Below are 23,666 nucleotides of genomic sequence, written 5' to 3' on the forward strand. Positions count from 1 at the left end.
TATTTATTTAGCAATGAACCTGAAAAGTGAGTATCTAAATTCCCTTCAACAGATGAAGAAACAAGCTGAGATGGGTTGAAGTTAGCAATCCAGGAAGTGATGGAGCTGGGATTCACACCCTGGTGTGTCTGGGTCCAAAGGTAATCCTCTTGTATTCACTATGACAAATTTCATGTGTGTTATGTGTTGTTGAGATAAATGGTGCATGTCATTCCTTTTGGTACTGTCTTCCTCCTCGTTAATTTTTTCTGGCTGGAAGATCCAGGCACCCAAGAGAATGTAGCTTCCACGTAAAGTTCTGGGATCCCCAGGATCAAAGCTGAGAGGATCTGCTCTGAAGCCAACAAGTCTGGGATACACGGTTCTGCCTGTTGTCTGAGTTAGAAAGGAGCAGGCACATGGGCAATTGAGGGCAACAGAAGCAGCACAGTCATGGAAGCTGGGTGCTTTTCTTAGTGAGATGCTCTGGAAGCTGGAGCTGCCTCTTCTGTGAGTAAAATTTTAAGGGGAGTACAGTCCTAAGAGAGGAGCTCTGCAGAAACAGCTGTTACCTGGGATAGAGAATTTCAAGGCCTTCTTAGAGCCAGACAGTACTCACAAGAGGACCCAGCTTTCAGGAGAGGGACCAGCCACCACATACCTGAGAAACTTTCAGATATTTCAATGGGAAGCAGAGCCAGGGGAGGTGATTTTGGTAGTAGTCAATGAGAACAAAAATGCTGTTTTGTTATGCAAATGAACTAGACTTTCAATCTGGCTCTTGCAGTAGCTGTGCAGCCTTAGGCAACGTAATATCTTTGACCCTAATATTTCTAGTGTGGAAAATGGGGATACCAGGAGTACCTTCCTCGTGAACCGCACTCTCCCAAAGAGGTTTTCTGGACCGTGTGCTGGCCCTTCCTTAGCACAGAGATTAAGTTACCCTCCTCTACTTTTCCAGGCTTCCTTGATTTTAATTCTGTCACATCTCTGATCATAGGGCTCTGGAGAGATCCGTCTGTGTGCTTGTAAGAAATGTGAGGGCTGGGAGCCAGCCTGAAACATAGCTGCTCCCCTCTGAGTCTACACGGTGCCTGGGATCTGGTGTCCAGCAGGAGTTCAAAACACATTGTTTGAATGAAAGATTATGACAGTAGCTATATGGATTGCAATGGATAGTTGTTATTGTACGTGTTAATTGTTTGTTAGCGATGTTAACTAAAATATGAGTGAACCTAGGACAAGTCCACACAGGTCTTTTCACTCTGGGGTGTGGGGTGGGTTTTGTCTTTCAAATCAACCTCCATATGTTCCCTAATCCTTTGTTTCTTCATGTACCTTGGCCACTCTTTTCCCTCAAACACAAAGGTGGCTTCATAGTGGCTCCATACTAGGTGATTCACTAAAAAGATTTTAAACACAAAGCGATTGGAAGAAAAAATGCCACCCCCACCCCGCCATTTTTGTTTGTTTGTATACTGGAGGATTCACAGGACGCATGCAGGACCCCTACCTGTGTGATGTTGAGAGTAGTGGCAAAGATGTGCGCAGGGTCAAGGATGGGAGCTCAGCGATCAGTGCAGCTGTCAGGCCCAGACGAGCACTTCCACCCTCACAGAGGCACAGCACGCCTTGAGTTCTCCCACTTCCTTGCTCAGCACCTCTGCCTCCCTCAGTGCTCTGACCCTCCTTTTCACTGTTACCCCACCCTGCTCAGACTACTCATTGCGCACCAAAACCCGGCCTAGTGCTGCTATGTCTATGCATCAGAGTCCGATGCGCAATCCTCACAATGGCTACAAGGCCCTACACCATCTGGCCCATTCCGTCTTTGACTTCACCCCTACCACTGTCCCCCTCAGTCCCACACCTCTCAGGGTCCTGGACTCTGCAGTTTCTGGGTTCTATCAAGCAGTCTCCCTCCCCAGGGCCTTTGCTCCAGCCATTCCCTGCACTTGGAATGCTCCCCTCTCATGTCTGTGAGGCTAACTGCCTCACCTCCATCAAGGCCTCCATCACTTCTCACCTTCTCAGTGAGGCCCACCCAGGCCACTGCGTTACAGAATAGATTGCTGAGCCCGCTCATGCTTGCCACCCTATCGCTGATATTCCTCATCCCCTTTACCTCGGCCCGAATTTTCTTTTTGTCATAGCACCTAACACCTCACAGACTCTGTCATTTCCTTATTTGCTATGTTTATTGCTGCTGTCTCTCCTCCCTTACAGCTCCTGCTAGGATATAAGCTCCCACATGGTAAGGATCTCTGTCTCTTGCTCACTGATACATCTCAGGCAGCCCAGAACTTTGCTGAGCACACCTCGGAGTCATTCAGAAAACATCTGTTGATGTAATGAATGTGTTTGTCTCCTGTGCTGGATTGGTAGACCCTTGAGGGAAAGGGCCATGTTTTGTTGGTCTTTGTAAACCCACCATCCAGGACACTCTCTGATACAACCAGAAGTGCACCACTGAATATTTGTTTAGTCGATTAATCTTTTGAAAATGACACTGGTACAGAAAACATTCTCTTTCCAATCTGCAGGTATTCTACTAGTTGCCAACTGTGTCAGCAACATAAGATGGACCAGACGCCATGCAAACGCTCCTGCTCAGCTGTGAGATTCTTGGGGCCAGAACTCTGACTCCTTTTCTGTGGCACCTTCATAGGGTAGCACAGGTCGTACTAGACAGCATGACTTCAGGTGATGTTTCCAGATCTCAGTCGTTCATCACCTAAATGGTTTTGCTTTATCTATACAGGACATGTATTGTGATTTACATATTATATTTTGGTTAAATAAGACCTTCTCTTTTAGAACAAAACCACAACATATAATTTTAAAAAAATGAAAGTAAAACAATCTTAGGAAATAGTCAAAAATAATGTTGAGACCAATGTTAAGTAATAGCACAGATAGCAATGTGCTACACTAGGCACTTCATTTATCTTTTTCACTTAATCCTAATGAAAACCCTTCGACAGAAATACCGTCATTCCCATCTTCATAGGAGAGAATATTGAGGTCAAAGGCATTTTGTAACTTTGTACATTATAAAAAAATAACAATACACATTAATAGAAGAAAACAAAAATCACAGATTATGGATATTCTTATTTAGTTTTTGTATTTTCTGTACTGTTTTCACAATACATGTATATTACATTTACAGTCTTGAAAATTTAAAAATGCTAAGAGTCTATTTTTTTCTTTTTGGTTCACATTGAGCATTGCCCTTTGGGTCTTTTTTTTTTTTTTCTAGTTTTTTGTAATCTAGAATTCAGGTTGCTGAAGTAATAGGGCCCATTGCTCCTGGCATTAATGTGTTTTGTGGCTAGTTGTCTACAGTTGTCCCTGGCTGTGGCATTTAGAACTTGACAAGGCAATGTTCCAAGTACCACAATGGCTTATTTTATGGGAGACTGCTGTTTCTTTCCAAGTAGCTGATATTAGGTAGAGACAACTTTATTTTTAAAGCAGGTGCAAAATGAGTCCTCTGTTGAAATACAGATCCGATGTCACTATTGGAGGCATCGATCTTTGTGATACAAGTATAGGTTGAGCAAAAGAAGGGTCTCCATGGGCCTCTCAAAGCTGCCTTATGAACCCGGAGTCCATTCAAAACCTCTTTTTTCTTGATAAGGTTGGCCACCAAGATGTTGAGTTTGGAGAAGTAGATATGAACCTCCTAATCTGACCCCAGACCCCTCCAAGTAGATCTGACATTTACTCTTTGGGCTTTCCATGTGAGGACTGTATCATAAATACCTTGCCTGGCACCCTCTCTACCCACCAGAAGATGCAGCAGACCAGAGGCTGGGGCTGGATAAGGAAGATGGATGAAATGTGGAAGGGGGCCGAGAATATCCTGATGAAGGGAACTGTGAGCAAATATGCCTCCTGTCACACATCTGGAAAGTTACATGACTTAAGGATGTGAAATTCTTTCAGCAGTTTTACTCTTGGCTCAAATTTTTAAAAGGGGTGTAATTGTCACTAGAAAATACTGTTTGCCATGTTTTTGCCCAAGAATGACCAAACGACAAAACCAAAATTAAACAAAACAGGCACCTCTCAGTATTATAATCTGCAGTGGACAGCAGTCTCTCAAACTGGGTCCTCCCAACCCAAACTGTGTATTCAAATTTTAACTCGAATCAATGTATTTATTCTTGAGACGTTATATAAATAAATTGTTACTTTGGTTATGCATTCATTCAACTAACACTTATCTCCTTCTATATACCAGGCAATATTCTAAGCATATGTAGTTGTCCTAAGAAAAAATTTACTAGACTGGATTCTTGTCTTAGGAGGAAAAGTGGACCGAGTCACTTTTAACTCTAATATTTTAAGACTCTATAATAGTTAAAGTACCCCAAATTGATGCATTTTATAAACCACAGCCCCTCACACTTTATTTGAAAAATCTCTATATATTTTGCCTAATCGTGGGCTACCTACCTTATATTCTTTTAGGAAAATTGCAAATGTATTTCTATGTGTTTGTGTATAATTAGAATAAAATCTTAAGAGGTAGAAGATACTTTCGAGGTCTTCTTTGCGATCCTACCCAATTTTAGATTCCCTTCTACAACTTCCCTGAGAATAGGCATTTAACTTCTGGTTGAATACCTCTGGTGATGAGGTATTCATCAGTACCTCACAAAGCATTTTGTCATAGGACCATTCTTCTCTTTCAAAAGGTTCTGGCAATTTAAAAGTGGGGTGAAATTACTGGGGTGTTGTCAGTCATCAGGTTATATCTAGAAAAGGAAGAACGTGGGCAGTGGCTCATGTGGCCTGAAGATGAGACTCCAATAAAGGAAAGCAGGAAACATCCAAAATCTTCTCTTCTAGCTATGTCGAAATAAACACTGTATTGTTATTTGCTAAAGTCATCCTACTGGTACTATATATAGAGGTATAACTATTATGTGTCAATCATAAATAAAATTTTGGTACAAGGAAGGGAAGGAGTTACTGGGCAAGAAGACATTGAAGTTTGTAGAAACAGCAGAGTCCATGATGAGGCTGCTAGAGAATGGAGGAAGCACCCTGGTTTCCGGAATTCAGGTGGCAAACAGGGACACTTGTGTGGCTGAACCAGAATCAGAGGGGGAGCAGGTAGAGGGGGATGAGCGCAGAGAGGGAGGGAGGGGCCAGATCCTAGGAGGAGTTGTACGCCTTGATAAGGGATTTGGATTTTATTCTAAGTTTGGTGAGAAATATTTCTGTGTTTTTCAGCAGGGGGTGATTTCTTTTTCTTTCCTTTTCTTTTTCTTTTCCTTTTCTTTTCTTTTCTTTTTTGGCTTGTAAAATTCACAATTCTGTCTCGTCTATTTTCTCATGATTCTGCCTGACCTGGCACTTTACACCTCACTCCAGGAAACCTGAATGACTCAAAATCCCCTGAATGTAGCAGTTAGACGCCTATTTTGGTTTCTTCCACTTGTGTGCACACCTTCTGCCCTAGTCCTACGATTCCTTCCTCTCTGCACTTGTCAGCCTGGCAAAATGCTCTCTGCCGTCAGATTTCGCTCAGCCATCACCTCCTCTGGAAGTCTCTCTTACTTTCTCAAGCCAGTCTGGGTGCTTGTGTCTCCAGTATCTCGGGTAGGTATAACTGACAATTTGTGTAAAGTCCTTGAAGGCCATGGCAGTATCTGCTTTGCCTCTCAATCCCTGGCATCTAACACTGTGTCTGGATGAATTAATTAATCTATTTACAAATCTTCAAACTTTTCTAAAACAAAACAATAATATTTGGGGAGCAGATATCTTCCAAAATATAACTATTTCATATTCCAGGATACCATTCGGTACATTTTCCCTTTTTTCAGGGTGTATGTTGTCACTGTTTTATCGTGGTTGGATCATATGAAAATAATAGTGCTCAAATTACTTGTTTCCTCGAAGCATTACGGAGTCTTTGCTAGAGCTCTGATAAATGACCACTAACACTTACCCATAAAAGTTCCAGGTCAATATCATGTGTACCATACTTTAATGTGTTAAATCTGGAGCCTTGGACCATCATTTGTTCAAATAACTATAAAATGTAGAAATTATAAGAGTTACTACAGAGAGTTACCACTGCAAGGAGCTGGAGTCCAACAGTGATGACCACAGTGAAATGAGCAGTTGCTGGGAAAGTCTAGTGAGTGGGAGCATGATATCTGGAGCTCCACTGCCTACGGTTGAATCCGGCCCCCTTATTTATAAGCAGATAGTCACCATTCTGAGGCTTTCTGAGGAAATCCTCACTTTCCTAGGCCCTAAAATAGGAATGATAATAATCATAGCTAGCTCACAGGATTTCTCAGGCTTAAGTTAGGTAATCACACAAAACACTTAATGCCTAAAATACAGTAGGTGCTCAAAAACTGCAAGCTACAATGGTGAGGACAAAGTGATTCTATGTCTGCCCCTTATCCAGAAAGCAATACAGATAGGGTTTACGTGTAATCAGGTGAACAGCTGAAGCAAAAAGGCCATTGTCATCTCTGAGCATCCTAGGTATTGCCCCTCAAGCCTCCCACCCAAATGGATTCATTTATTTATTTAACAAACATTTCTTGAGCATTCGATAAGTGCCAGGTTAAACATAAGCGGAAAAGACAGTGGAAGGTAATTGTGCTCCAAAGGAAAGAGCCAGATAGCAGGTCACATCTGGATACTCACCCCAAAGTCCAAGATGTGTTGAAGGGCCTCTTGGTTGGCCCATAGTTTCACCAAATATTGATTAACCGCTGGAGTGACATCGATGCTTCCTGGGTGGTGAGAGGAAGTGGTAGGGTCAATACCATTAATGGCAAGAAAAGAGGGAGTTCTGAGTAAAGCAAGGCTGTGAGTGGGCAAGTGAATTCCATGGGTCAGGATAGATGGACAGAAGCAACGGGCATGTTGAAAATGCTGAATGCACTCTGCAGACCTGGATGTTCCCAGGCAGAGGGCAGCTGTGTGGGAGAATGGACAGAGTGTGCTCTTTGGTTCTCCACAAAATAGGTTCTTGATATTCCTAAAGATGATTGCATATAAAGTATTAATGCCAACAAGGAGTCTGCCAGCAACCCAAGTCCATTCTTAAAATGGTGTCAGGGACAGTGGGAGTGTCAAATTTGTGTCATTCATCAAAGGGCCCCAGGAACAGAGAAAGCCTGCCTCTGAGGGGCAGTCCTGAGAAAGCTGAGTGCGAGACAGAAATGAGGATGAGAGACAGGAACAGAATGGTCCAAATGCCATCCAGTGTCACAGATTTTTTTCTCACTCCTAGCATGCATTTGTGTGAGAGACCCAGAAATACTTTAAAGTGTTAGGAACTAGGGTGACATCAATGGCTACAGGAGACCTACAGTACTCTTTGGGAAACTATCATGTATTAAGCAAGAAAACCAAAACATAAACACAGGGACTTGCCTCGCTGGAGCTCAGCCTAGTCAGACACACCGCAAAGCGACTCATCTGAGTGCAGTGCAGGCTATTCTGGAGGGACATGCTCTGTTGCAGGGCAGCCAACTGGAGGGACAGGCTGAAGGCTGCATTGGCTGGGACAGCTTCTTAGAGAGAAGACATCTGAGTTGGGGCTTGAAAGACTGATAGAAGGTTTTCCATGGAAGGAATAATTCATGGAGATGGTTTTGGAGGTAACCTATGCTGAAACTTTGAAATGTTTTCTTCATTTCCAAGGGCTGGGGGGTGGCGAAGGAAAGCCTACGGTAAAGATGCCTTTTCCTGGATAGTCAATTAATCAAATCCCAGAGTTTTATTTTGCGCACCCGCTGGATGGCCACTAGGTAGCAGCACAAAGTTAGAAACTGTGTATCCCAGAGACACTGAGTCCATTTCCCTACAGCTTTCTCACAAATCAGGATGCTCTTAAATAACCGGATATGGGGCTACGTTCAGTGTCTAGAATAGTCACAAAATCCTGCTCTACAAGATTACACGGGGCATAGCTGCACCCAGATTATGTCTGCAGTGTTCTGTGGTGGAAGTCAAGGCACTGACATGTACTCTGAGAGTCCCGGGCTGTAAGAGACCACCCAGTGCCCATGAGGTGCAAGCGGAAGTCTGAAGCAGGATGAGAGATTGGTTGGGCCTGTCAGTCGAGGTCTTTTGGGCAGTAGCAGCAGGTAGCCACGTAGGAAACGGCTTCCCGTGGCAGCACTGGCAGAGGAGCAGTCACTGCACTTAGGATATCTGCTTGACAGAGTGCGTGGCAGTGCCATTACCAGTCCTCCTCCCGTCATCACAGGATCCTAGGGTGGGATTTCTGGACAAGGCCTCGTATGTCAGAGTCCCGCCATTCTATTGTGGATGCTGTGATACACCATCCACATCCCCTCTGAGCACAAAAGGACTTATTCTCCTACCTGCTGAAATCACTGCCTGGGGACAGCTCTTTAGAAATTTCCACTCTCTGAAGGGAGTTGTCTTGCACAAGGCTGCACTCCCAAGGCTGCATCCGTTCAATGACTGCTTTGTGGGGGAAGTGGCCTAAATGCCTGATCTCCTTGACTAAAGTTTAGCAGATAATGACAAAATAAAAGTTTATAAATGTGATTTATAAGGAAATAAAAAGAAAGATAAGAGTAATTAAATATTAGCTAAGGAGTATGCTCCAAAGATAGAGGCAAACGTGAATAAATTTAAATAATACTGCAAAGTAAAAAAAAAAAAAAAGGTTAATTTCTTAGTCCGTTTATTGCTGCTGTAACAGAATGCCTGACATGGAGTAATTTATAAAGAACAGAAATTTATTGACTCACAATTCTGGTGGCAGGGAAGCCTAAGGTCAAAGTGGCAGCAGGTTCAGTGTCTGGTGAGGCCATTCTCTTCTTCCAAGGTGGAACACTGTATGTTGCATCCAGTGGAGAGAGGCTACCCTGGGATCAGGCATGAGGCAGAAGGGCCAAGAGAGAGAAAGCTCACTCCCTAAAGCTCTTTTTATAATGCCATCAATCCATTCATGGGTGCAGAACCCTCAAGGCCTAACCACCCCTTAAAGGACCCACTTCCCAATACATTACATTGGCAGTTAAATTTAAACTTGAGCTTGGGAGGGGCAAAAACATGCAAGCCATACCAACTAATAAAGAGAAACTGTAGTTATAAAATCCAAAGCTTAACTTTTTCTCGACCAGCCTGAGTCCCTTTTCCTGTCTGTGTACTTTGGGGTGAGGAACCTGAAGGTCACCACCAGGTGCCCTTGGGCTTACCGAGAGGATCCCCAGGGAATTTTCATTCCTAAACAAAGATACCCTTAGTGACCTCAGACAGCTGAAATCTTTCTACCTGCATGCAAACTGTGACTATCTTACTGTCAATAAGTATGGCTTGCTCCTTCTGAGGGTGCCATTGAAATGGAGCATCCTAGCAAAAGAGGAAAACCCTCTTACAGGCTGCCTTGAGCCGTATAGCTGGCAACAAGTGCTCTATAATCTGTTGAGGGGGAAATAGAAATCCAATTTTCTTTGGTAAACTTTCTGACTTACATAGGTTTCTTTAAGGTTCCTAGGGAACTATATTTTGATATTAGGATTGTGGTGGATGATGTTTCCTATGGGAAGACCTGGAACCCCTATCTCAAACACTGACTGTCCAAAAAAAATGACACCTCTTTTTTCAAAAGAGAAAGGAGAAAAATGTCAGACAAAACAAGTACACTGGCGCCTAAGACAACCTCTCCATTTCCAAGAAGTAAATCCGACTTGACACGCCATAGATGGAGAAACGGAAAAGGAAATAACTGTTTCCCATCTATGAGCTCCCCCTATTTGCCAGGATCTATGCTAGGCTCCTTATGTGTATTATCTGACAAGTGGGCTTAGGTATTATTATCATTCCCATTTTACAGATGAGGAATCTGAGCCTCAGAAAAGGTAAGTTACTTGCCCCATGTAACATAGCCAATAAAACACAACTAGAAGTTGAAATCAGGTCTGATTTCAACACTGATGTATTTTCCATCACACCACAGCAATGCCATTATCTTTACTTGATGAAGAGTGGAAGTCCATTGCAATTGGTGCTTAGGTTCATAGGGCTGTAAAATCTTTCTTATTTACACTGGCTTTGGCATCACACTACCTGCTTTACTGCTCTAACTGCACGTCTAACAAAATGGATTTAATAAAAGTAAATCACAATCAGAGAGATTTTAATCTAAAGCAAATAGACAGTAGTTGAAGACAAATCATAGCCAAGTCCCTGTTCAAATGGAGTTGGGGGAATAGTTTTCAGCTTAGACAAACATTGTAATTGGTTTTTGTTTTTTACCTTCATTATCCTGTTGAGTGAATGATAAGACGGCAGGCAAAATGGAGAAAAGAGTTGCATGGCATACTTCCAAGGTTGAATGGTTGAGGACGGTATTTGCAAGAAGGAAAGGAAACAATATTGGCTATACTATGCCATCATTTTCTTTTAGAGATCAAGTCAAGGAGTAAAAGGGAAAAAAAAACAGACTCCACTGTCAAAGAGAATGCATGAGAAATGAAGAGGCAAAGCCCCTTTAGGTCACATACTCAGACGCTAAGTAGGGCCTAAGTTTCCACATCTGTAAACTGAGGTAGCTAGAATAGGTCTTTCACAGCTTTAACGCTCTCTGCTCCTGGGAGCATTTTTCCCCAACCAACCACTTGCCAAGCCCGGGGAGTACTAAACAATACATAAGAACAACTGACACAGCAGCATAGTGGTTATGTGCATAAGTTCAAAAGCCAAACTATGTGCTACTTACGAGCTGTAGGTCTTAGGGAAAGTTAGTTAATCTCTCTGTGCCTCGGTTTCCTTGTCTGTGAAGTGAGGATAATAGGAACAAATGGCTTGTAACAAAGAAAAGATAATGTATACAGTATGCTTTGGACAGGACTTGGCATATAGTAAAAGTTAGCTATTGTGGCCGGGCGAGGTGGCTCATACCTGTAATCCTAGCACTCTGGGAGGCCGAGGCGGGTGGATCGCTCGAGGTCAGGAGTTCGAGACCAGCCTGAGGAAGAGCGAGACCCCGTCTCTACTAAATATAGTCCTACCATTCGATCCAGCAATCCCATTATTGGGCATCTACCCAGAAGAACAAAAGTCGTTCTATAAAAAAGACACCTGCACCCATATGTTTATAGCAGCACAATTCACAATCGCAAAGATGTGGAAACAACCCAAATGCCCATCGATTCATGAATGGATTAGCAAAATGTGGTATATGTATACCATGGAATATTACTCAGCTATTAGAAATAATGGCGATATGGTATCTCTTTGGTTCTCCTGGAGAAAGTTGGAATCCATTCTATTAAGTGAAGTATCCCAAGAATGGAAAAATAAGCACCACATGTACTCACCAGCAAACTGGTTTCCCTGAGTGCACATTTGGGAATAACACCAATTGGGTATCGGACAGAGGTGGGGGCTGGGTGGAAGGGATGGGGGTATACCTACTTGATGAGTGCGATGTGCACTGCCTGGGGAATGGACACGCTTGAAGTTCTGACTGGGGGGGATGGGGTGGGGGGAGGGGATGGGTGCATACCTACATGATGAGTGCGATGTGCACTGTCTAGGGAATGGACACAATTGAAGCTCAGACTCAAGGGGATGGGGAGGCATGGGCAATATATATAGCCTGAACTTTTGTACCCCCATAATGAGCTGAAAAACAAAAACAAAAACAAAACAAAACAAAAAATAAAAAATAAATAGGCAAAAAAAAAAAAAAGAAAGAAAGAAATTATCTGGCCAACTAAAATATATATAGAAAAAATTAGCCGGGCATGGTGGCGCATGCCTGTAGTCCCAGCGACTCGGGAGGCTGAGGCAGGAGGATCGCTTAAGCCCAGAAGTTTGAGGTTGCTGTGAGCTAGGCTGACGCCACGGCACTCACTCTAGCCCGGGCAACAAAGCAAGACGCTGTCTCAAATAACAAACAAACAAACAAACAAAAAAGTTAGCTATTGTAAGAGACCTTGGAGGAGGAGCTCCACCATTGACTGAGTCTATCACTGTAAATATTCCTGAAGCCCTGGCTTCAGAACCTTCCTCCTTTCAGAATAGTAGTGGTTCTCAAAGTGTTGTTGCCAGAACTTCTGCATCAGAAGCCCTATTATTACCTAAAAATGCATGTTTCTGAGCTCTCACTTCCAGACCTACCAAATCAGAATCTCTGAGTGTACTACCTATGAATCTGCATTTTAAGCATGCCCTCTGAAATTTGAGAACCACTGACATTTGGGTAGTCTAATATAGGATCCTTCTAATATAAATGGTGTTACATCCCTTCCTGCTAACACTTAACGTCAAAAACACTACCGAGGACATCCCTTATTAGGCAATCAGTTCTTTTCCTATCCATATGTGGTTGAGGACACCTGAATTGGGTTGGATCGGCCCTAATAGCTTTCTTAGGATGGGCACTTAACTAATAGCTAACAGATGGTAGCACCAAAAAGTCCAGTAGTGTTGTTTACACTGCCTAATAGGTCATAGTGATGACCATCATGTTAAGCATCTTTCTTTGCAAAAGTTTTCAGTGTATCCTTAGGAGAACTCTCCCTATGGAAGCACACTCATGATTTCATAATGGAAGTCAATGGGTGTCATGGAATTCACTTTAAACACTCTTTACCATTTGAATCTTCCATGTGGGAACTTGTGGGAATTAATCTATCCCACAAAGCAAAGCATAAGGACTTCATGCCATCAGGCTCTTTGAGAGCAAACAAATAATACTGATTCCATGACCAACCAATCCACTCCTGCCAGCAGAGAAATCAAATTGGACAGGGTTATCTTTAACTCATGTGAACTTGATTTTAGTCAGCCTATCTCTCTGACAAACAGTTGTGTGTTTTAAACCATGTTTCTTATTTTATTGCCAGTGTTATGCAAGACCAAATCCAAAGCTTGATAAAGTGAAGATTTAGTCTCTCCAACATTTACTCACTATAGATTCAGAGTCAATGTTCCCATCAGCCATTTGTTTCTGGATGAACCCCATAGACTTGGATTAAAATCAAACTTGGGGATTTTATTGTGACAAAAATTACTGAAAAATGTCCCTTGGTGTTTGCATAAGAAACAGAGTTCAGTACTTTTACTCTCTAAATTTGACCCCAGTTCTGATGCCCTTTTCAGTTGTCTTAAGGACGTCAAGGAAAGCAAGTTAATTCTGTGATCCTCTAGTTAGGTCTTGAACCCCGGGATGATTTCAAGAATGCTTGAATCTCTGGGGGTATTTAGAACAGGCTTCACTTCTCCAGGCTTACTTCTGACCAGGCCAGGTATCTGAACCCCAGGACATCTCTGGAATCAGCAAGTTTCTGACTCGGTCTCAAGGCACCTGCACAATTCAGTTTGATGGACCTCTCACATGTTCTTGGAAACTCTTGTGATTTTGTAACATCTTCTCTTCTACATGTTGAAAATTCAAGAATGATTTGGTTACAATAACTTTCCATCATTTTTACTGTGATTGCCTTTAACATTGGCTACATATAGAACTTCTTTGAACATGTGCACTGCAGCAGTATAATAGATACAGTCCTGGTTTCCAGAATTTAGACTTTTAGGAATTACATTTACCTGCTTAACCCCCAGCCCTCCAGAACTCTTCTCCAGGGGACTTTTTGTTTCATTCTTTTCAATTTGTTATCAGAACTTGGGATTTGAGATATGATTCACATACCATACAAATTATCCATCTGCAGTGTACAATTTCAATGTTTTTAGTAGAGTCACAGAGTTTTACAACCATCAGCGCAACAAATTTTAGAACACTTTCATTACCCCACAAAGAAATCCCACACCCATTAGCAGTCAATCTCCATTTCCCTGGCCTGCCAGCCACGGGCAGTGACTTTCTGTCTCTATAGATTGATCTATTCTGGACATTTTGTGTGAATAGTATCATACAAGTAGTCTTTTGTGCCTGGCTTTCGGTATTATATCTAAGAAACCATTGACAAATCTAAAGTTACAAGGATTTGCCCCTATGTTTTCTTCTAAGAGTTTTATAGTTTTAGCTATTGCATATAAGTCTCTGGTCCATTTTGCATCCATTATTATATATGATATGAGGTACAGTCTGCCTTAATTCTTTTGTATATGTATATCCAGTTGTCTCAACACTATTTGTTGAAAAGGCCATTCTTTCCCCCATTGAATTGCTTTGGCACCCTTGTCAAAAATCAATTGATTATAAATGTGAAAGTTAGGTTCTGTACTCTCAATTTTATTCCACTTATCCTTACATCAGACCTTAATCATAAGACTTCTGATCTGTGAACATGGGTGTTTTCCCATTTATTTAGATCTTCTTTATATTTTTTTAACAATATGTTGTAATTTTCAGTTTATAAATCATGCACTTCCCTGGTGAAATATATTCTTAAATATTTTATCCTTTCTAATACTATTGTAAATGGAATTATTTACCTAACTTCATTTTAAATGTGTTAATTGCAAGCATATGGCAATCCAATTGATTTTTGTACATTGGTTGTATATCTCAGGGAATTTAGGGAGTCTGGTTTGCAAAGGTAAAATTATATATACCATGTAAGACAAACTGGATGTGTGTTATTTGTTTAGAAAATGTAAGATAAAGGGGGGCAAGATGGCTGACTAGAGACATCGTTTGCTGGACTGTCTCAGAGGGAAGGAAGGATTTCTGATAATGGAGAGGAGAGAGGAGACACAAGTCAGGTGTAGGTCAGAGAGAGAACTTCCAGAGCCTGCTGGGGACACCCCAGAGGAAAATTGGAAAGCAGAGAAGGAAGAGGATAAAGGAAAAATAGATGTCGGCAAGGATCAAACCCAGAGAAACTTGGAGCCAGTGAAGGGGTAAGGAGGGGATCCCTTTCTCCCTCCGGCACTCCTTCGGTGATCAGCAGACTACCAAGTTACTTGGAAGCATTTCTGCCCCCATGAGCCCAGGCACCGTGGTGACCAAGGAACTGGGGGGAGAACGTGCATAATCCCAGAGCTTGGACGTTCTGTGCAGAGTTCCCCTCCAGGGAGAGTGACCTGAGAGGCCAGAGAGCCAGCTTTCTTCCATTCAGATTGTTGTTTTTCCCTGCCCCTCCCCAACCCACTTCAAGCAGGACAGCAGTTTGAGCCAAGAATTGGCAAGTGGCCCCCTCTCTCCAGTGGGTGGGTCCTCCGTTCTGAGGTTTCCACAGAGACTGGGGCCCACACCCTTCCCCTTGAGGACCTGCATTGGACCCGGGGTGCCCGATCTGGGAGCTCCCTGCACACTGGTGTTTTCTTGAGATGCACCCTAGTGGGTCAGACATGTAGGCCTGATCCTGTGCCTCTTGGACTCAAGCGGGTTCCTGGGGGACACAGGGGGGAGGTTTGGGAGTTGGACTTGGCAAGGGAGGCAAGGCAGGACATGTGGGTGGAACTAATGGGAGAATACTGTGGGGGTCTGAGACATGGAGATCTGGGAAAGCACGTGTCTCCTCCAAAGGAAAGCCAAACCTTCAGACTAGGGTGGGGCAGGGAATATCCCAGCCTGCGGTGCCATAGCAACCAAGTGTGACACACTTGCCACCACACGTTTGCAACCTGACACGTTTGCAACCAGACACTGGAGGGAAACGGTAACATAAGAGGGGCAGAGTTCACCCCTGACAGCCAGTTGGGGAACTGCGGCCCTTCCCTCACGAGCAGACTTCCCGCTCTGGAAACCCTGCCTCGACCCTCCTCCCAGTGGCTTTCCACTGACGCTGGGAAAATGAACTTGGAGCCTTATTGAAGCTCAAAGCTGCACTGTCAGACTAGGGAGGGTCCCCCAGGGGGGAAGATGTCAACCTGCAGTGCCCTAGCAACCAAGTGTGGTGCGTTCAGGCACACCCATGTGCAACCAGACACCATAGGGCAGGGTGATGCAAGCAGGGAGGAGCTCACTCCCAACATCCAGTTGCAGCCCATTCTTCATGAGCAGTCATCCTGGTTTGGAGAGCACCCTCCTCCCAGCACCTCCCCGCTAGCCTCTGGGAAAATGACCTCTGAGCCCTTGAGGGCTCACCCAACCTAAACATGCGCAGTCTCCATTCCCCAACCCACCACTGCTGTGGTGGAGATCAAGCAACCCACTGGGAGCTTCAGGGCTCCTCCCAAAGCCTGGGGCATTCAAGTGCTCCACCTGAGGGACTAGAGCTTATCACAGGCACAAAAGAACATCTCTGCAGTTGGCTCATTCCTGCAAGGATCAACCACTGACAGGAAGAACAACTCTCTAGCTCACTAGCTGGCTCGTCCAAAGAAGATGTACCAGTTGCCAATAAACATATGAAAAGACGTTCAACTTCATTAGTCATTAGGGAAATACACATCAAAACCACAATGAGATTCCACCTCACCTCCAATAGTATGGCTAGAATATAAAAGAAACAATGAGTGGTGGTGAGGCTACGGAGAAACTGGAACCCTCTCACATTGCTAGACTGTAAAATGGTACAGCCACTTTGGAAAATAGTTTGCTAGTTCCCCAAAATGTTTAATATAGAGTTACCATATGATCCAGCATTTCTGCTTTGAAGTATATACACGAGAGGATTGAAAACATATGTCCACACCAAAACTTCCACATGAACATTCATGGCAGCACTAATCATAAGAGCCAAAATGCAGAAACAGCTTGAATTCCCAAACTGATGAATATTTAAGTAAAATCTGGTATATTCCACAATAGAATATTATTCAGCAATAAGAAGAAATGAAGTGCTGATCCATGCTACAACACATTTGGCTACAACAAATCCAAAAATTTTATGATTTGATTTATATAAATATCGATAATCCAGAGAAAAGCAGACTAATGGTTGTCAGGGGCTAGTGGTAAGGGGTGCTAGAATGGAAATTGACTTCTAATGGGCACAGGGTTTCTTTTTATGGTGAAATTAGATTGTGATGATGTTTTCAGAGGTCTGTGAATATACTAAAAACCACTGCATTTACACCTAAAATGGTGGCTTTTATGGTATATGAATTATGCTTCAATGAAGCAGGGTTTTTTCAATGGGACTAATACCTCCCACTTCATATGCTATTGGGGGAATTAACTGAAGACATGAATTCTTCTTTTACAAGATTAGACACCCAAATATTTTGTGGAACTGAAGATAAATTTTGTCTGCGTCCCAACTTTGCCCACCAAGGTAAATGTAAAAGAGCTCCAGGGTCAGAAGCAAGTTTAGATGCCTGCTCCTTTTTTACCCATGCATTGAGTGAAGTTCTGGCCTATTCACTGGGATTGTTGGGACAAGAGGAACTTTGCTTTTTACTTTCCCTTTCCAGACCAAATAGCAATTTCTCCCCACCCACCCTGGCAGATATAACGCCCCTCCTCATCCATATACCCCCTCCACTAGCAACCATGTCTTCTTACCCTTCTATGTATTACAGGAGCCTGCCACCTAGTAGGTCCTTGATGAATACAAACACACAAAGTGACATTTTCGTGATATATTTTTCCCAACGTGGAATACTTCAATGTTCACATTTCATTAGTTTTTCATTGCAATAAATGTAATACCAGATATATGTGGTACATATATCTCAGAAGGTGGTTTGAGGTACAGAGCTCTTGTTTTGGATTTGAGAAAAAGTGTTGAGCTGAAGCAATATTTCTAAAGAAAAGAGAATCTGTAATATCAGCCACAACTAACCCCATCCTGCAAGTGGTTTTCTTGGGTATTCTGACAATTCAAGGCTTACTGGATAACAAGGCCAATTAATCCTGAGCCCTCCTAAATAGATTGTTTCCAACGCACTCAGGACTCAAGGCTAGGGGCTTGTAACTTTAGGAAAATCCCTAAGAACATTTTCTGACAATTCCTAAGAACCAAGATGCTAAATTTTTGATCTGGTCCTATAATGAACGTCCGTCTTCAGGCCTGCTAGTATTTGTGCCTCGCCCAGGTAGGCTGGGGAAATGGCTACACTGGAAGCCCATAGTTCATCTCGCAGGTCAACTTGCAGCATATATAATGTTTACACCAACTGTCTTACTCAAGAATATGGCTGTCATTTTCTATCATAATGTAAATTATGATTTTGAAATAATGAGGCACAAAAATGAATCATCTTACTTTATGTACAACATATATCTTGTATTACATTTATTACAATGAAAAACTAACGAAATGTGAACATTGAAATATTCCATGTTGGGAAAAATATATCACAAAAATGTCACTTTGTGTGTTTGTATTCATCAAGGACCTACTGGGTGGCAGGCTCTTGTAATATATAGAAGGGTAAGACAACTGAAACCCCTCAGGAGGGGCTCCATCTTTTTGCAAGAAAGATAATTTCAATAGGCCGTATTAAAGCAAATAGTGCTATGTGAACACAGAGGAGGGACACCTGTCTGAGTCTGGGTTGTCATGGGGGTACTGAGGAGATAGCAATGTCTGAGCTGAATCCAAAAGATGAAGAAAGTAGATGGGGAAAAGATGTTAAGGAACAGCTTCCCAGGTGAAAAATAATACAATTTGTATATTTATAGGTTTGCAAAATATTCACTCTAGCGGAAACCGACTGTTGAGAACGGATTAGTAAAATGAGTTAAATTACAATGGTCAGGTAAGAAAGAAATCAGGATTTACATTTGACAGACACATGAACTCAACCTAAATTAAGTCCCATCCCACTGAGAATGGCCAGAAGACTGGGCAAGAACTGTTAGGCAGGGAAAAGAGTTACTGGGCTTCCTCCAAGTGGCACCTCGGTGAGGGCCAATGGCTAGCAATGTGCCTTAAAGGAGCAGAACTTCTGAAGATCTAGCTCTGCCCCTCAGGGATTAGGGTTGAATTCCTGGCCATAGTTAAAAGAAAAAAATGGCTTCTACCTGCTGTCTCCAAATCCCAAGAACAGTAAAGATTCTCTTCAAGCATTGGTGGTATAGTGGTGAGCATAGCTGCCTTCCAAGATTGGTAGCCGGGCGACCTCAGATTCGGAACATTTTAAATCAGCTTGTGGAGCAGAGTGTCCCTCAGCCCTCATGTTTCCCTTATAAGTTTGTCCCCATTAGTGTCCTCCTTATTGGCACAAACGGGAGCACCTTGTACAAGGAGTATGAGAGTATGATTGCTCATTCTTTGCTTTCCTCTGTAGGTACAAGATAGAGCTTTCAGAATTCTATAGCCTTATGACTAAAGTTTAATATAAACACATGAAACCTCTCCATAATCCCTGCAGTGTGATTGTGTGTTTAAGTGATGGCACTGGGCTGTTTTGCAAATAAATACATTTTTTGTTGTTGCTATTGAAGAGAACCTTGGAAGGCAGCTATGCTCACCACTATACCACCAATGCTTAAAGAGAATCATGACTATTTTCCTCCTACCTGTGCAGGCAAGAAGGCAAGGTCCAAGGACAAAGTGTCACACCATCAGTGCTCAAGACCTTCGCTACCATTTTGCTGTTGATACAGGAAATGGAGATGTAGGACTCTGGGCCCCATGTGATTCCAGAACCTTTGCCAAACATCTTGTGTGATATCCCTCTCTCTCCAAGCTTCAGACGTCAGGGAAGGCCTTGAGGAACCTCTTCCTGAAGGAGGAAAGTGGTTGGTTGGGCTTTTCTCGACCCAGGGCTCCACATGGCAGGAGAAGTGGAAGAGACTTAGGTGGACTTGTTGGCGGTAACCACAGTGGCTCTGACTAGCCTGTATGCTACCTGGTTTGGTGTCACAGTAAAATGCAGGGTCTATAAATGCCAGGGCGTGCACAGGTAAGAGGAAACAAGAACAGAGGACTAGCTTCTTACCTCCTAGCCTGAATCTTCCTCACAAATCTGCCCAATATAGACCGATAGCTGTAAGCAGCCCTAAAATTGGGGTATAACTCAAGATAATAGCTATCATTTCTTGAGCAGTTACTAATGTACGTGATGCTTTACATGCATTAGCTCTTTAATCTTCCCGTGTTCCCTCCACCGTTTCCAAGTCAGCTTTCGCCAGCTGGGCTGGGATCACTGGATCATTGCTCCCCATCACTATACCCCGAACTACTGTAAGGGAGCCTGCCCTCGGGTACTTCCCTAGGGTCTCAATTCCCCAAATCATGCTTTCTCATTCAGAACCTTTTAAGAGTCTCATGCTCTACCTTGGCTTCTCATTACTACATATCAATGACACTGATGAAAGTGTTCATAACGCCAAGTCTCTTTCCAGGAACATAGATGAGTCTGTATGTAGAAGGAGAATTTCCTCTCTTCTTTGGGAGAACCCGACGAGCAAACAGCATTACTTCTCAGCTTCCTGGCTCTTCCCGGGAATGTAAAACTGAGGCTCACAGAAGCTACATCAAAAACAAAAACAAAAAAACCTCAGTCATTGTTATGATAGAGTTAAGATTTGAACAAAGTCTGTTTTTCTAAAGTGAAACTGTCTCCTTTAGATCACTTACAACACTAGGCTGAGGGAAAATATCTCAAATGTAGAAGTATTTTGTGTGTATATTGTGTATATGGGAGAAGATCAATCATATCACTAGTTGACTATTAAAGGTAACCAATTGGAATTGTTGAGACATACGTGGATTAACAAAAGTCCTCATGTCACATCACTATACAGATGTGGCTTTGGGGCCACAATCCAATATTGGGTGCTGTGACCTGCCATCATTTCAAATCTAGGATCACAGGCACTACAAAATAATCTGTGGATCCACTCCTAGCAGGTCAGCTACTTTGCCATGTCTGCATTTCTGCCTCCCACCAAGTTCAAGGGTTGCCTCTTGAGCGTCATTTCCTCATTTGGTCATTTCCCTATTAGCCCTCAATTTCTCTTATCATTTCTTGCTGGAAATGGTTCTCCATTTATCCTATTCATCTTACCACTATTCCCCTAAATACCATTTTCAACAAGGCCTTGACAACATACATATTGTTTTGCTGAGAATTCTACTGGAAGTTTCAGGTCCCTTCCTGATTGAGAGCTTTAATCGAAACTGTAGCACTGACACCCAGTGGCCAAAGGGTTGGAAGGTTCGGCCCACAGTGCTCAGAATTTCAGTGCCCACTTCCTGGCAAGTGTCAAGTGCAAAGATTACAAAAACCTGGCTTCTTATGAAAAACCCTTCTCTCATCCTCAAGCATCTTAAATATTTCCATGTTAATTTCTGTATCATTCACCTAACCGTTCTTCTCCACTGAATCCGCAAGCCTGGAATGCATTGGTATTCCTGGCACATAAATAGCCCTCCACAAGAAGGTAGTTGGATATTTCTCAATCACAGTTTTCAGAGCTGTAACAAGCAGTAAGACATTTCTTTTAAAAAAAGATAGTGGCTGACACATCACTCAGTTGTCCTGGGCCTGGGGAAAGTTCTACAGTAGACACCAAGGCAATCTGTGCTTAAGTTGAAGCCCCAAAGGGAAGTGGACTTGGAACCAGCTTCTCCCTAGCTTGCTATCCTTTGAAAACTAACCCTGAGAGAACCACCCACCCACCAGGCAATGAGGCCTGGCAGTAAACCCACAGTTTCCCTTTTCTCTACACTCTTCTCCACTTCTCTCCCCTCCAGAGCAGTATGAGGACATGCTAACTCACCTCTGAGAGGCTCTGCTGCATTGGCCGAGGGCCTCACCAGCCTCACCGTGGTGGCCCCAATGGTGCGGTTCTCCCTAGGGTTCCCAAGTGGGTCAGCTGAGCTCTGGTACAACTTCACCATGTATTGCAGTTGGGGTCCTCGGAGCTGTGGCTTTGTCTGCTGCTTGCCAGGAGCTTCTTCTAGCAGCTCCTGAATCAGGGGCCAGCTAGGGTCCTCAGCCAGGACAGCAATATCAAGCTGCCCTACCTTTGCCAACTCGGCCCTGTGGTCCACGAAAAGCACCAGTTCCCAAAGAACAAGGATGCTAAGAATACTGAGGACCATGTTGAAAGGCTTAGGTGTTCAGCAACAGGCTCCACCAAGGATGAGTCTAGAGAAAAACAACAACAACAAAAAAGTAAGGCTCTAGGTTGTTTCCCCTGGGAGGATCTCTTAAGCCAAAGGAAGTCTCCAATCTTGGTCCCTTATGAATCAAAACAAACAGAAAGTGAGACAAGGCAGCATGAGAACAAGGGCTGAGAAGAAGATACTGCTTACTAAGAGGCTGAGGTAAATTAAAAGGAAAGGTCCATTCCAGGACCTACGCCCTTACCTCCTCCGCTAGGCTGAGGGAAAGCAGCATTACACTAAGCTACTCCGCTACTCCGCACGTTTATAAGGCAGTCCATTAATAGGTCCTTAAAGGGCCAGAATCTTCCTGCTCCCATCCAACTTCCATGCCTCTAATAAAGCATTTCCCAAAATATGGTCTCCTAATAATTTGCAATGAAACTATCTGGGATGATTGTAAGAATGTAGACTCTTGGTCTGGACCAAAAGACAGACTCTCTCGGAGTGGTGTCTAGACATCTGGAACTTAACAAGTTCTCCAAAGAAATATGGAAATTACTGAGTGAGCATGGCTGCTGGAGCTTGAAGATGCCTTAACAGTGTTTCTCAATCTTCACTGTACATTGGAATCACCTGGGGAGCATTAACTATTATGGATGCCATAATTGTGTACCCTCCCTAGAGATTCTGATGGAATGGGTCTGAGTTGTTACCAGCGTATCAGGAATTTTTAAAGTTTACAGGTGATTTTATTTTCCTTTTGTTTAACATAATACATGTTCATTTTAATCACTCAAACTATGAAAAATTATACAGAGAGAATGAGAACACTTATTCCAAATAAAACTTCAGAGAGTTGTTGTGAGGGCTGTACAAGTAAGGAATATAAAGAGATGATTCAGCGAGGCAAAACCCGAATGGCCAAAATGTATGAAAGATGTAATAGAAATCAGAACAATAAAACTGAAAACCACATACAATGTTGGGTCATTAAATATGAAATATCCAATTATGAAACAAGTGTAGTTTATTATGTCTCAAACAAGAAGCAGTACAGTTCATCAGAGTATGCACCTAAACTAGCTACAGAGTGTTGCCGTCTTAACAGTAGCTTGTTTGTGCCAGCAGTGAAGAAGCCTGGACAGCATGTGGTGATGAAATCGCCAAAGGGTTTATCCACAGCTTGTTGAGAACTGAATATTTTCTCCTGCAAGAAGTGGTCCAAAGCCTGGAAGAAGTGGTAGGTAGTTGGCGCAAGGTGTGGTGAATACGGTGAATGATGGAGAGTTTCCAAGTCCAGATGCTGTAGTTTGAGCAGCGTTGTTTGCATAACACGTGGTCAAGGTGTTGTCTTGCAAAAGGACTGGCCTTTCTCTATTAACTAATCTCAGCTGCTTAATCACAAACATCCTCATAATGTCATCCAACTGGTTGGAGTAGATGCCCACTATAATCAACGGAGCAGGTTTGATAAAGCTGTAGTGGATAATACTGGCGTTGGACCACCAAACAGACATCATTAGCTTTTCTTGATGACTATTCGGTTTTGGACTGAATTTTGGCATTCGTCTTATCCAACCATTGTGCCAAACACTTGTGATTGTCAAAAATAATCCATTTTTCATCACACGTAACAATACGGTGTAGAAATGGTTGGCCTTTATGTCATGACATCAGAGAAAGGTAAGCTTCGAGATGATTTCCCTTCTGACGTTCCTTTAATTCACGTGGAACCCATCTCTCCAGCTTCTTTACCTTGATGATTTGTTTCAAGTGGTCCAATATTATTGGAAT

The sequence above is a fragment of the Eulemur rufifrons genome, chromosome 30 (assembly GCF_041146395.1).
Source record: "Eulemur rufifrons isolate Redbay chromosome 30, OSU_ERuf_1, whole genome shotgun sequence".
NCBI classification, from domain to species: Eukaryota; Metazoa; Chordata; class Mammalia; order Primates; family Lemuridae; genus Eulemur; species Eulemur rufifrons.